This window comes from Vigna unguiculata, chromosome 8 (assembly GCF_037176805.1).
Source record: "Vigna unguiculata cultivar grain cowpea cultivar isolate G323 ecotype 2 chromosome 8, ASM3717680v1, whole genome shotgun sequence".
NCBI classification, from domain to species: domain Eukaryota; kingdom Viridiplantae; phylum Streptophyta; class Magnoliopsida; order Fabales; family Fabaceae; genus Vigna; species Vigna unguiculata.
Genome location: NC_140799.1, coordinates 30,420,168 through 30,433,920, shown reverse-complemented (window position 1 = coordinate 30,433,920; position 13,753 = coordinate 30,420,168).

Sequence of the window (13,753 nt, the reverse complement as noted above, 5' to 3'; positions counted from 1 at the left end):
AGAACTTCGAATGTTCTTGGAAGTCGACTCTCTAGATGAAATGAAGAAAAAACTTGACAAGTACTATATGGTAATGATCCTCCGCGCTATACACCCAGACTTTAATCATATCCGAGATCAGCTTTTGACCTCTCATGAGGTTCCTTCCATGGAAACTTTGATCTCCCGCATGATACGTGTTCCAACTCTTCAAACTCCAGAAACTCTTGCTGTAATGGAACCATCTGTCATGGTTGCCACCCGAGGAAGAGGAGGTCGTGGAACTAGAGGGGGTGGACGTGGAGGTCGTGGGCGTCCTCAGTGTACGTATTGTAAAAGGATGGGTCATACCCAAGAAAACTGCTACACTTTACATGGATTTCCTGCCAAAACAGCCAATGTCTCCCAGGCAGAGACTACTGACTCCAAGTTCACTGAGGACGAGTATCAAGAGTACCTACGCCTCAAATCCAACAGCTTGGCACAGTCATCTCAAGCTCCAAGTACATCAACTGTTTGCATCTCTCAATCCATGGAAGGTCACAATTCATGGGTAATTGACTCCGGTGCTTCTGATCACATTTCTGGTAATACCTCCTTGTTCTCAACCATTTCATTCCAAGAAAAATCTCATTTTATAACCCTCGTAAATGGTTCTAAAACATCCTCAAAGGGAGTCGGTCAAGCCATCTTATCTCCGTCCTTAAATCTAAAATCTGTCCTTTTTGTCCCTAATTGTCCTTTCAATTTAATTTCCTTAAGTCAGTTAACCAAAACATTGAATTGCTCTGTAACCTTCGATGACAAATCTTTTGTTATACAGGAGCGTGGCTCGGGGAGACCGATTGGAGAAGGATATGAAGCGGGCGGATTATACCATTTTGGATCTCGTCCACGTGTGTCCTGTGTTGCAGCCCCCAATCCTAAAATGTTACATGATCGGCTTGGTCACCCTCACCTGTCCAAGTTAAAGAAAATGTTTCCTGAACTTAGTCGTCTCCAGACTTTAGAATGTGAGTCATGTCAACTAGGAAAACATGTTAGATCTACCTTTCCTAAAAGATCTCAATCAAAGTGTACTTCTAGTTTTTCTGTCATCCATTCCGATATCTGGGGACCTAGTCGTGTCTCATCTTTTGGCTTTAGGTATTTTGTTACTTTCATTGATGAATATTCGAGATGTACTTGGGTTTATCTTATGAAAGATCGTTCTGAATTATTATCCCTCTTCACATCCTTTTTGAATGAAATCAAGAATCAATTTGGTCAAGTAATTAAAATCTTAAGAAGTGACAATGCCAAAGAGTATTTTTCGTCTGCTCTTTCTAATGTTTTGAGTTCCCATGGTATCCTGCACCAGTCTACTTGTCCTCATACGCCACAACAAAATGGTATAGCAGAAAGAAAAAATCGACACTTAGTTGAAACTGCTCGTACCCTTTTGCTTAGTGCCAACGTTCCTGTCCATCACTGGGGAGATGCCATCTTAACTGCAGGTTTTCTTATTAATCGGATGCCATCTTCCTCTCTCAATCATAAGGTCCCTTTCTCCATTCTGTTTCCAGACAATCCTCTCTTTCACACTTCTCCTAGAGTTTTTGGTTGTGTATGTTTTGTTCATGACATGTCTCCCGGGTTAGACAAGCTTTCTGCTCGCTCTCTCAAATGTGTTTTCTTGGGCTATTCACGACTTCAAAAAGGGTATCGATGTTACTCTCCTGAAACCAAGAAATATTACATGTCTGCCAATGTTACATTTTTTGAACAGACCCCTTACTTCTCTCCATCTGTTCAAGATGTCCATGTCATCCAGCAGGTCCTTCCTATTCCCGTGGTTGAGTACAATATTTCCAATGTCCCTGTCCCTCCAAGTCTCGACCAAAGTCCTCCTGAGCCATCATCTCCACCTATTGACTCTCTCCAACACAGGACGCCGACGAATAGTCCAGTTGTTCAAGAACATGGTGAATCCCCTACTTCAGATTCTTCTCCCTCGTCTCTTGATCCCACGACTCCTGATGAAGGTGATTCAGGTTGGCCCATTGCTCTCAGAAAAGGTACTCGTTCCTCTCGAAATCCACATCCCATTTATAATTTTCTTAGCTATCACCGATTATCGCCTTCCTATTGTTCACTTTTATCCTCAGTGTCTTCTGTTGTTATTCCCAAAAATGTGAATGAAGCACTTGATCATCCTGGATGGCGACAAGCCATGATTGCAGAGATGCAGGCTCTTGAAAGCAATCATACTTGGGAGCTCGTGCCCCTCCCTTTGGGTAAGAAGGCTGTTGGTTGTCGATGGGTGTATGCAATTAAAGTTGGCCCTGATGGTCAGGTTGATCGACTCAAAGCCCGATTGGTTGCAAAAGGGTACACTCAGGTTTATGGCCTTGACTATTGTGACACCTTCTCTCCCGTGGCCAAGATGACTACTATTCGCCTCTTCTTTGCAATGGCAGCAATTCGTCACTGGCCTCTTCATCAATTGGATATCAAAAATGCCTTCCTTCATGGTGATCTTGAGGAGGAAGTGTACATGGAGCAACCTCCTGGGTTTGTTGCTCAGGGGGAGTCTGGTATGGTATGCAAATTGCATCGATCTTTATATGGCCTCAAACAATCACCACGAGCTTGGTTTGGAAAATTCAGCTCCATTGTTCAGAAATTTGGGTTAAGACGCAGTGAGGCAGATCACTCAGTCTTTTACAAACATACCTCTCCTGGGAAATGTGTCTACCTAATAGTATATGTTGATGATATTGTTATTACAGGAAATGATACTACTGGAATATCTCAACTGAAGGAGCACCTGTGTAAACATTTTCAAACCAAGGATCTCGGAAGCCTCAAATACTTCTTGGGCATTGAAGTAGCTCAGTCAAAAGATGGAGTTGTAATCTCTCAAAGGAAATATGCTCTTGATATATTACAAGAAACAGGTATGATTGACTGCAGACCAGTAGAGAGTCCTATGGACCTGAATCAGAAGTTAACAACAGTAGAAGGCGAATTATTCTCCGATCCAGAGAGATATAGGAGGCTCGTTGGAAAGTTAATTTATCTCACTATTACGAGGCCTGATCTATCTTTCGCAGTTGGAATTGTTAGCCAGTTTATGCAGACTCCATGTCTTGGACATTGGAATGCCATCATCCGTATTTTAAGGTACCTCAAGAAGGCTCCAGGACAAGGTTTGTTATATGAAGATAAAGGCAATGTTCAAATCTCTGGGTACTGTGATGCTGATTGGGCAGGCTCTCCTGTTGACAGACGCTCTACTACGGGATATTGTGTCCTCCTTGGAGGAAATGTTATCTCTTGGAAAAGTAAGAAGCAAAATGTAGTGGCTCGATCCACCGCTGAAGCTGAATATCGGGCAATGGCGTCTCTCACGTGTGAACTCATATGGGTAAAGCAATTTCTTCGAGAGCTTAACTTCTGTGAAATTCAGACCATGAAGATGTATTGTGACAACCAGGCTGCTCTCCACATTGCATCAAATCCAGTGTTTCATGAGAGAACTAAACACATAGAAATTGACTGCCACTTTGTCCGAGAAAAATTGATGACTAAGGAAATTTGTACTGAGTTCGTTGGGTCAAATGACCAACTTGCAGATGTGTTGACCAAGTCATTAAGGGGACCTCGGATTGAGTTCATTTGTTCCAAGCTTGGTTCATACAATTTGTATGCTCCAGCTTGAGGGGGAGTGTTAGAATTATTACCTATACCTATTGTATCATTAACCCTATGTGTAGGGTGTTGAGTGTGGGAAACTACCTACTGCCATATCTACTGTTGCATGTAATCATGCCTAGTATCTTAGAGTAGTCTTTTCATATCTTTTCATATGTACGTGCTTGCTTCACTATAAATAGAAGAGGAAGAGAGTGGTACTGTTGTCCACTACTCATATTTTAAAGTCTCAGTCTCAAGTATAAAATTTAATTAAAAACTATAAACATTTTAAATTAAAATTTTTAAATATAAAATATAAAAAATTAAAAATTTATTTTATGAATAAAACCTAAAAGATTTAATTATAGAGATATTGCATCTAGCATCCACCCTTCTTAGGGTGTTCTTTCAAAATCACGTTCATAATTTTTCTACGCATATTTTAGAATTTGCCAGGTTATACATAGACTAACACTCATTCCTTATTTTATTTATATTTAAATTTCTGTATAACTTATTTATACTTATACTAAGCACATTTAAATATAATAATAAGTCAAATAATTTAATCATACATTTTATAACTATTTATTTGTATATTAATACGATGTTTTCTTAAAAATATGTATGTTTAATATTTATATAAGACAATTTATAATTGAGTGATTATAGTTTTTTTAGATTTAATGTGTAGGTTAAATAGGCTTATTTTGATGATTTTTTACTTTCGTTATACTTTTTGAATGTTATTGTATTCTAATTTTCTTTTAAATGCAAAATTATATTCAAAATCAACACAATGACCTCTTAAATCTCTTTTAACAACAACAATGATATTTTAACTCATTTTCTTCACTCATATTGCCTATGTGTAATTTTCTAATTGTAATTTTTTTCCCATTGCACACTTGTGATTTTTGGTGGGAAATGTTTCCTCTTTAAAGTATAAAAACTCATTCTTCTTCCCTAGTTCATTGGTGCATTTTTGGGTGGGAAAGGTTTTTTCTTCGAAGCAGAGAAACCCATCATTTTGAAGTTTTTCATTTTGGTAGAGGAAACTCAAAAGTTGAAAGCTTTGGCAAGAAAACTGATCTCAACCAACACAACATCAAGGCATCTGGTTTGTGTTGTCCAGGGCAATTGGTGGTTTTGTGTTGGTCCGTTCATCCATTCCATCCTTTGTTTACATTGAGATATCATACTTTTTTTGCATGTTTATGGTTGGATTTGTCGTGGGTGGGGTGTACGATTGAAATTACTTATATTGGGTTGAAATCGATGTAAAGTTAGTGAGAGAAAGACATTGGTACTATTTGTTAATGATGTTATGTTAGTGGAACGTTTTGTATTAAGCATATTTTGTTATATCATAGTATTTGATATTAATTTTGCTTTGTTGAGTTATGATTTCATGTGTGAAAATGTTTGGAATTTATACATTTGGTTATATGCAGTTCTAGAAAACTAAAGTTAGCCTAACAAGCAATAATTGTTCAAAAAGTGTGTGTCAAGTCCCCACTTATTCAACTTGTGCTCCCCATTTATACATGACAACATGAAGCAAAAGATGTTTTGTCATCATTGATCCAAACAACAGTAAATGATGTTATTTAATAACTGAAGTTTTAGGTTTAATACAAATTATTGTTCTTAAAGAAGTAATGTGTAGTAAAATATGTATGATTACTTATAGTCAACATTGTTCACCAACAACCACTAATTTTTTGAAGAACACTAGTCCAAGAGAAAAATTAATGATATTGTCATTTAATAATTGAAGTTTTAATTCAAAGAATAAGAGGTTATTTGTAGTAAATAATGTATCATATGGTTCACAAAATATTTTTGATCAAAAATTTCAACGAAACTCCCCACTTATTTTGTCTTTAGTCTCCATGTATGTATGTGAACAAATGTTTTGATAAATTTTTGATTAGGTTAACTAAAATAATGTTTGAAAACTGCATCATACCTCCCCATTTATTTTGCCATTGGTTCGTAGTTATGGATTGCACCTGCAACCACAATATTTTTAAAAAATATATGATAAGATTGAGAAATTTTTATTGCTCAAAAAATTCATCACAACTCTCCACTTATTTTGGCTTTGTATCCCCACTTATGATTGCACTTGCAACCATAATTTTTTAGGAGAACTGCTATCCAAACAAAGTTAATGACATTGTCATTTAATAATTGAAGTTTCAGTTCAAGGAATAAGATAGAACTTGTTGTTAACAAATGTATGATAAGATTGAGAATTTTTTATTGTTAAAAAAATTCATCGCAAGGCCCTACTTATTTTGCCTATAGTCCCAACTTATGGATATTAGCAGTAATCACTAACTTTTTATACATCAGTCAGTCATGGAAAGTACATGAAAGTAATTCAATCATTGTAATAAGTGTATTTGACAGCACATGGAAACCGAAATATGTTAAGTACTTTTCTCGGTTGACGTCAACATTGTTACAAAGTAATCCCACAACAAATTACATAGAAACATAAATATAATAATAATAGTTTCCTTAATACAAAACAATACATGATTTTAAATGTGAAATAAATATATTTTGGTCACCAAAGAATACAACAACATCGGTGGAGGTTTTGCCATGTTCATTAGCAAAAGGCTTCTTTGACGGGCCCACTTGTTTTCGCAGTATGTCCTGAATTATTGGATCAACATAGGGATGGGGCTCAATGTCAGGGTTCTGGGTGGCTTGCACTAGATCATCCGATGGCGGATAAATGTCAAGTTTGAAAACCTATTAATTATGAAACAAACTTTTTAGCTTTTTAGCTTTTTATATATGTTAGACACAATAGTTCATGATTTACAACATTTATTTTGCATTTGTAGTTAATACCTTCATAATGTTGCAGACAATAATGTTGAGGTAGTAACTTTGCCCATTGATATTGAAAAGGACAACCTGTTAAAAATAGAATGAGGTATTTTATGTTTCATGCGTGAATATATATATCACAATTCAAACATAGCTCAGAATTTTCTTACAGTGTTCAACAACAAGACAGGTCCAACTTTAAGATCACATCCAAATTCGAGATGAAGTAGAAATTTTTTGTGCACACTATCATATGGTCGCCATTAGGTCCTCTAGTTTGTTTTTAACAGCTGAAGTCAATAATGAAGTATACATGCAGAAATGTTGGTATTCAACATTACCTTAAAAGAGATTTGCATACTACCAAATCCATTTAGCTTGCACTCCTTCACAATACATGCAACAAAAGGGAGCAAAGGCAAGGACTTGCAACTTGATAGTTTTCTAACATTTTTCATGTTTCCATCCTAAAAAAAACCTGTAAATAACATTGTTATTTCTTATTATTATTTATGGAAAATGAACTACAATTTTGTATATTTATTAAGCAAATTAACCATGGATCCGTATGAACTTCTCAGAAAATAACTAGGGATTTGATTTAAAATCTCGCTCGTAAGTGGCAACAGTAATATCTCGTGCAAATTCTTGAGTGCTTTATGCGTTTTCTCTTTCAAGATTAACCAATGGTGTATGCACATTCTCTACAAACCCTAATATTAGTGTTGTAAAAGAGATGCATTTCTGCAAAAAGGACTCAAGATCGTCGTGTTCTACATAGGGATGTCAAAAAAATCTATACCCGCGGGTATTCGCAGATAAAACTTGCAATGAGTAGGAAATGTATATTGAAAATGGATACCCGCGGGTAACGGGTACGAGTATTTTTTATACCTGCATGTTAACGGGGTGGGTACGGGTATCATAGTATCCATACCCGTGGATACCCGTACCCGTTATACTATAATTTAAATTAAAAAAATGATTAAAATATTAACACATTGATTTTGAATAAATTATTTTTTATCAATTGGGGCTAAAAAATCTTCATTTATTTGTAAACTGTAATTCAACACTATTTAAATGGATTATTTGTACTTTGTTTGAAATTTATAAATGTTATGCATTATATTTTTATTTGAATTTATAGTTAATATTTGTTGTTAAATATTAAATTTTCCTTTTTGTAAATACCCACAAGTATCCATAGTTATCCGTGGATATTAAAAAGAAATAAACGGGTACCCGCATAATGGATACCCGCACAAATATGAATACGGGTACAAGACGAATATTTATCTAGCGGATGGTGTACGAGGGAACTATTACTCGTATCCTACCCGCCCCGTTGATATCCCTAGTTCTACATTAAGTCCCTCCCAAGGTTCCATTAGTACAATATCTATCAAAACGGAAGACAATAACTTAAACAATAAGACGTAGTGGATACCTGTGGGGAAAAGGTTTTTGTTTGTGTAATGTGTACGAGACCAAGTATTTAGTAGATAAAATGGATATCACAGTGACCACCTGTGAGTGACCACAAAGAAAGGAGAACGAATTGGATTGACTCATTATTCAAAATAATGTGACATACCTACCACACTTATGGGGGGATCCATGTACAAATAAGTGGAGAGTTTGGTTGAACTTTTTGAACAATTAATGCAATACTTCCAAAATTAATACACACACGCACAACACATTTCTGGCCCAACCCACAAACAACCAAACACTCCACCCCCATAACACACACACCAACAACATATTTCAATCACAACCCGCAAACAACCAAACATTCCACCCCAAATAATTTCGGACCATAAATCCAACTATACATTTCACATCCAACACACCCATCAATAATGGAACGAAAAACCATCAACAATAAGAAAACACCCACACTCGAAGAGGAAACCTTTCCCACCCAAAACCACACGTGTGTGCAATGGATTTTTTTTAATTGCAATTAGTAAATGATATATATGTAGTGTCAAAAGTGAGTTAAAAATAGGAGTTAAAATATCTTCCTATATTAAGAAAACAAGCCATGAAAAAAAATAGTGGATTAGACATTCATATTGTCTCCAAAGTAGCGGGTTAGACGAGTCAAACAAAAGGGGTTCCTAAGTCAATAATGGGGAATTATTCTACTTGTAAGTAAGGAACAAGGGATAGGAAGTGAGATGAGGAATAAAGATAGAAGATTGAAATAATGAAGGATCGCACCAAACAAAATTATCCAATTCTTACTGGTAATTAAGAGATTCATGATAAGGTAATGCGACACAGGATGACGAAACAAAAGAAAATTGTGAGAGGATTTGAAAGGCGGAAAAATGGCTTTATAACCAAACTTTGAAGCCTTATGGATGACTTCAATTGTACAAGGGAAAAAATGCAAGACAAGGTAAACTACAAGAAAAACTAAAGTTAGGGGTGTAGTTATTTGACAAAGCCATATCAGAGCTTAACCTTATAGACATCTCTTTGGGAGAAACTCTAGGTAGTTCAAACTTACTAAGAAAGCGAGATGTAGGATAAATATAATCTTAGTTGTTAAAACAACCACCTTTTGAAAGGGAATGAATAAAGTCTGAGACTTGTTTCACACAGAGTTAGACTAGACCATCTATTCAAATTATATCGAGCAACACACATAATTATTATATTGGTTCACTCTAAACTCTTGGGATGCGTTCAATTTTCCCTTAAGTATAGATTAAGAGATTTCACTAAACAATTAAAAGATTACAAACTGAGTATGCAAATAAATCCTAATTAAACCTTCTTGAGCTTTCCCTATGATTAAGAACTCTCAACAAAAAGAAAAACACTCACAAGAAATACAATTTAAGCTCACTTGGAAAAACTTCACAATGTGAAGGATTTATAAGATATTTCTGATACCCACATAGAATGCTTATGATCACTTTTAAGAAGTGAACTTTAAGTCTAACTCAACCCTACAAAATCAGCTTATAAGGTAAAGTATATACATCTTATGTATGAGACTAGATGTTAATGGGTAGTCTAATAGCAACTCAATAGCAGGTAGAACAATAAACCCATTGAACTACAAATTTTGCTAGGATAGATTTTAACCATGACTCTGATACCATGGGATAAGACCTTAGATCTATCAGCCATGGTAACCAAAGGTAAATAACCCATAAAAAATAAAGAAGAAGTTGTTTAAAGTAAAGAGAAGACTCATTGAATGTGACATCAGTTGAAATAAAATAACGGTCAACGGAAGGAGATAAGCATTTATATCCTTTTTGTGATCTAGTGAATCCTAAGAAGACACATTTGTGTAACCTAGGAGATAATTTATCAAGACTAAGACTAAAATTATGAACAAAACATGTAGACCCAAAAAAATTTAGAGGTAATGGAAAAAAAGGTTCATGAGAAAACAAAATAGAATTAGAGATTTTGTTATCTAAAACTGAAGATGACATGCGATTAATAAGATAACATGTAGTGGGAACAACATCACCCTAAAAATATTGAGGAACCCCACCATTAATTAAAATTGTGCGAGTGGTTTGGTCAAGATGTTTATTCTTGTGTTCAACCACCCCATTTTTTGAGGTCTATAAGCACATGAGATTTGATGAAGAATGCTACAAGAAGCCATAAAATGTTAAAAAGAACACGATCATTATCACTACGCAAAGTTTGAATAGAAATCCCAAATTGATTTTTAACTTCATTATAAAATGATTGAAATATAGAAAACAACTTAAACATCTTGAATAATCATCAATAAAAACAAACAAAAAATACTAAAATACTAAATTAAACTTAACAAAGTTAGGTCCCCAAAATTTCAGGATGAACCAAGACAAAAGGGGATGAAGCATGTTGTGAGACAATACGAGAAAGCGAACTACGATTGTGTTTCCCTAATTGACATGACTCACACAACAAATTAGATAAATTTGACAAACTAGGAACAAGTTTTTGCATTTTGGCAAGACTAGGATAATCTAGCTGGGCATGAAGGAGAGATGGAGAATCCATAATCGTGCTAGCATGTGCAGAAGTTTGATGATGTGTTTGGATGAGGCAACTTAAGAGAGTAATTCATTTATTTGGAGAATTTGAAATTCTTTCAAGGAAAATTTAGATGAGGAAATTAAAAGGAAATTGAAATTGATGAATTTTTAGAAGATATTTCAAATAACTAAAATAATAGAATTTAAAATTCACTCAAAAGAGAAGGAATTTGAAGTTTCCCAAGTTGTGCAATTTCAATTTCAATTTTTCGAGCCGAAGGTTGAGCTAGGCTAGGTCAGTTCAAAGGTTGAGTCGTGTCAGGTCGAGCCCAAGGTTGAGTCAGGTCGGGCCGAGCCAAAGTTCAAGAAGGCCAGGCTTGGGTCGAAGGTCGAATCGGGCCAGTATGAGCCAATGTTGAGTTGGACCAACACGAGCTAAAGGTTGAACCGAGTCGGGCCAAAGGTCGATAGGGGTCGGGTTAGGCCGAAGGTTGACCTAGGATGACCTAAGCTAAAGGTCAAGTTGGACCGACCCGGGTTAAAGTTCAAGTTAGGCCACAACTCCATCCTGGCCAAGCTTAACGTCGAGTTGGCCCACACATAAGGTTTAAATCGATCTATCTTAGTTGAAGGTTGAGTCAAGTCAAATTCGGCCAAATAGGTTGAGGTCAAAATGATTCAATTCAAATCTGCCCAGGTCAAACCAACTGAGGTTGAATCTACTCGAGTTGCCTTGAACTAAAAGTCAAGTCGAGTCATATCGAATTGAAGGTCGAGCTAAGTTAAGTTAGACTCAAAGGTAAAATTTAGTTCACTGTAAAATAAAAATTAAATTGCTTTATCCAAACAAGAAAATTGAAATTTAAGATATTTCAATTACTCCATCAAAACTAATTATTAAGAAATAAAGAGAATTCAATTACAAGTAATTTAATTACTAGGTATTTCAATTTATTAAAATTGTTGAAATCCCTCATCCAAACACAATGTGAGACTCACATTCGGTGCCAATCATTTGTCTCGAACTTCAGTCCTATAAACAAACAAGATCTTTGGTAAAAGAAACAACACAATCAAGGGAACAAGTGAGATGACTGAGGGATAATAAGTTAAATGAAGACTCAAGAACATAAATAACATTATCAATGAACAAAGAAAGAAAAATATTAATAGTACCTACACCATATAAATTCCTTCTTGCAAATCTCCATTAAGAAAAACACTTTTGATATCTAATTGGTAAAGAGGTCATTGTTGAAAAAAAGCTATGGCTATAAATAGGCGAGTAGAAGCCATCCTTGCCACTGGTTTTAGACCGTTTATTGGGTTCTTAAGATTAGATCGTTTGGTCTCAACACTAGTAATAGAAGTTTGTTGAAAATATGGAGAGGGAGGGTTCAATAAGTTTTGGATAGAAACTTCTCATACTAGTGTCCTCTTCTACTTAGACAAGCTCTTATGGATTGAGAATCTAAACCTCTAAGATCCTATCTTGTTGGATGAAGGATTTTTTTTTTTCTGAAGGATTTGTTAAAGAAGAATGGTCAAAGCTAGAGATGTTTGGATGTGTGCTTTTGTCTTTAGAAACAAGTTGAAAGTGTTGAAGAAAAAGATCGAGAAGTGGCATAGGGATATCTTTCACAACATACAACTTGATGGAAGGGAAACTAAATAGCTTAGATAAGAAGAGTGAGGAATAACATTTATTTGAGGTAGAATGTCTTTTGAAAAAAGTATATATAAGATAAATTATGATTCGTAAACTTTCTATATAAGAGTCAATGAGAATAAGATAAATGAATTGAGAAATTAGATAACAATATTAAATACTTTCATTAGATGCTCAATTGAGTTAATTGGGAAAATTCTCTAGCATGTCTATGCATGGAAAAGTATGATGAAAATCCTAGTGTGATTAAAGAATATCCTATAAACTCTCAGAGAACAAGCATGGACAACCAAGATGTCACTTTCAAGTTCATGTGCTAGTTGTAACTGTTTTCACATGTCATTTTAAAGTTCATATGAAGGTTATAACTAATTCACATATCTCTCTAAATTACTTGGACACCCGATGTTCTTAATATATAAGATTAAGGAAGTTAATTTTTTGTAATCATCTAATGATTAGTGTTCACATTAGGTGAAATCATTAGACTCGTGTTCACATTAGGTGTAACCATTAGCTTAGTGTAATCATTAGACTGATATTCACACTAATGTAATAAATATTTTTGTGACACTTAGAATTCTTTAATCTTGAGTTTATATTTATTTTACCCAATTTTGTAAGTTGGTTGAAATCTCCTTCTATAAATAAGTTGACCATTTTCTCGTAAAAATTACACTTGAATATTAAATACAAATGGTTTGTAAGAATACTTAGTGTCTTAAAGGGTATAAGACTCTTGCCTATCTTAAGGAGTTTCTTCAAGTGATGAATCTCTGTTGTACATATCCCCATAAATCTTATTAGGTGGTGTGTTTTTCCTCTCTTATTACTTTTAATCCATTTTGTAATTTCTTTTGCAATTTGTTCTTAATTTTTTTTATTATCCTCCATTGAGCATATTCCATTTTTAATAGAGTTTGCTTCTTCTACAATACCTATTGAGTTGATACATCCTTTCACGTTCCAAGGAAGACAACAAGTTCTTTTAACAAAAGAATGAGTATATTATTGTTGGATGCAATCAATTTTTAAAAGTTTCTTAGGAAGAGGAAAGAAACCATGTTAGTTTATTTGATGATGGCTATAATTTTAATTTTATTAAGAAGTTTTGACTATGCCAAAGGAGAATATTATAAGAGTCATGCATGATTTTCATTACAATAGGTCTTACTAATTTGCTAAAACTCACCATTTATCTCTCTCATACCAAAGGTCAATAATATGTAGGATCTAGTTGATTTTAGACATATATCATTGGTCAATTATATGTTTGAAATCATAGCAAAGGTTTTGGAAAAGAGGTTGAACAAGTTCTATCAACTTTAATTGATGAAAAACAAAGTGCTTCGAAGGTGATAGAAACTTATTACCCAGTGTGATAATTGTTAATAACAAAAAAAAAAACACAAATAATGCTTAATTTTCAAAGTGGGTTAGAGAAGTTATATGGTTCAGTATCTTGACATTTCTTATTATATATGTCGAGGAGGATGTGATTTCATGAAAGATAGGTAAATTGGATTAATGAGTGCATTTATTCTTGCTACATATTTTGTTTTGGTGAAGAGGA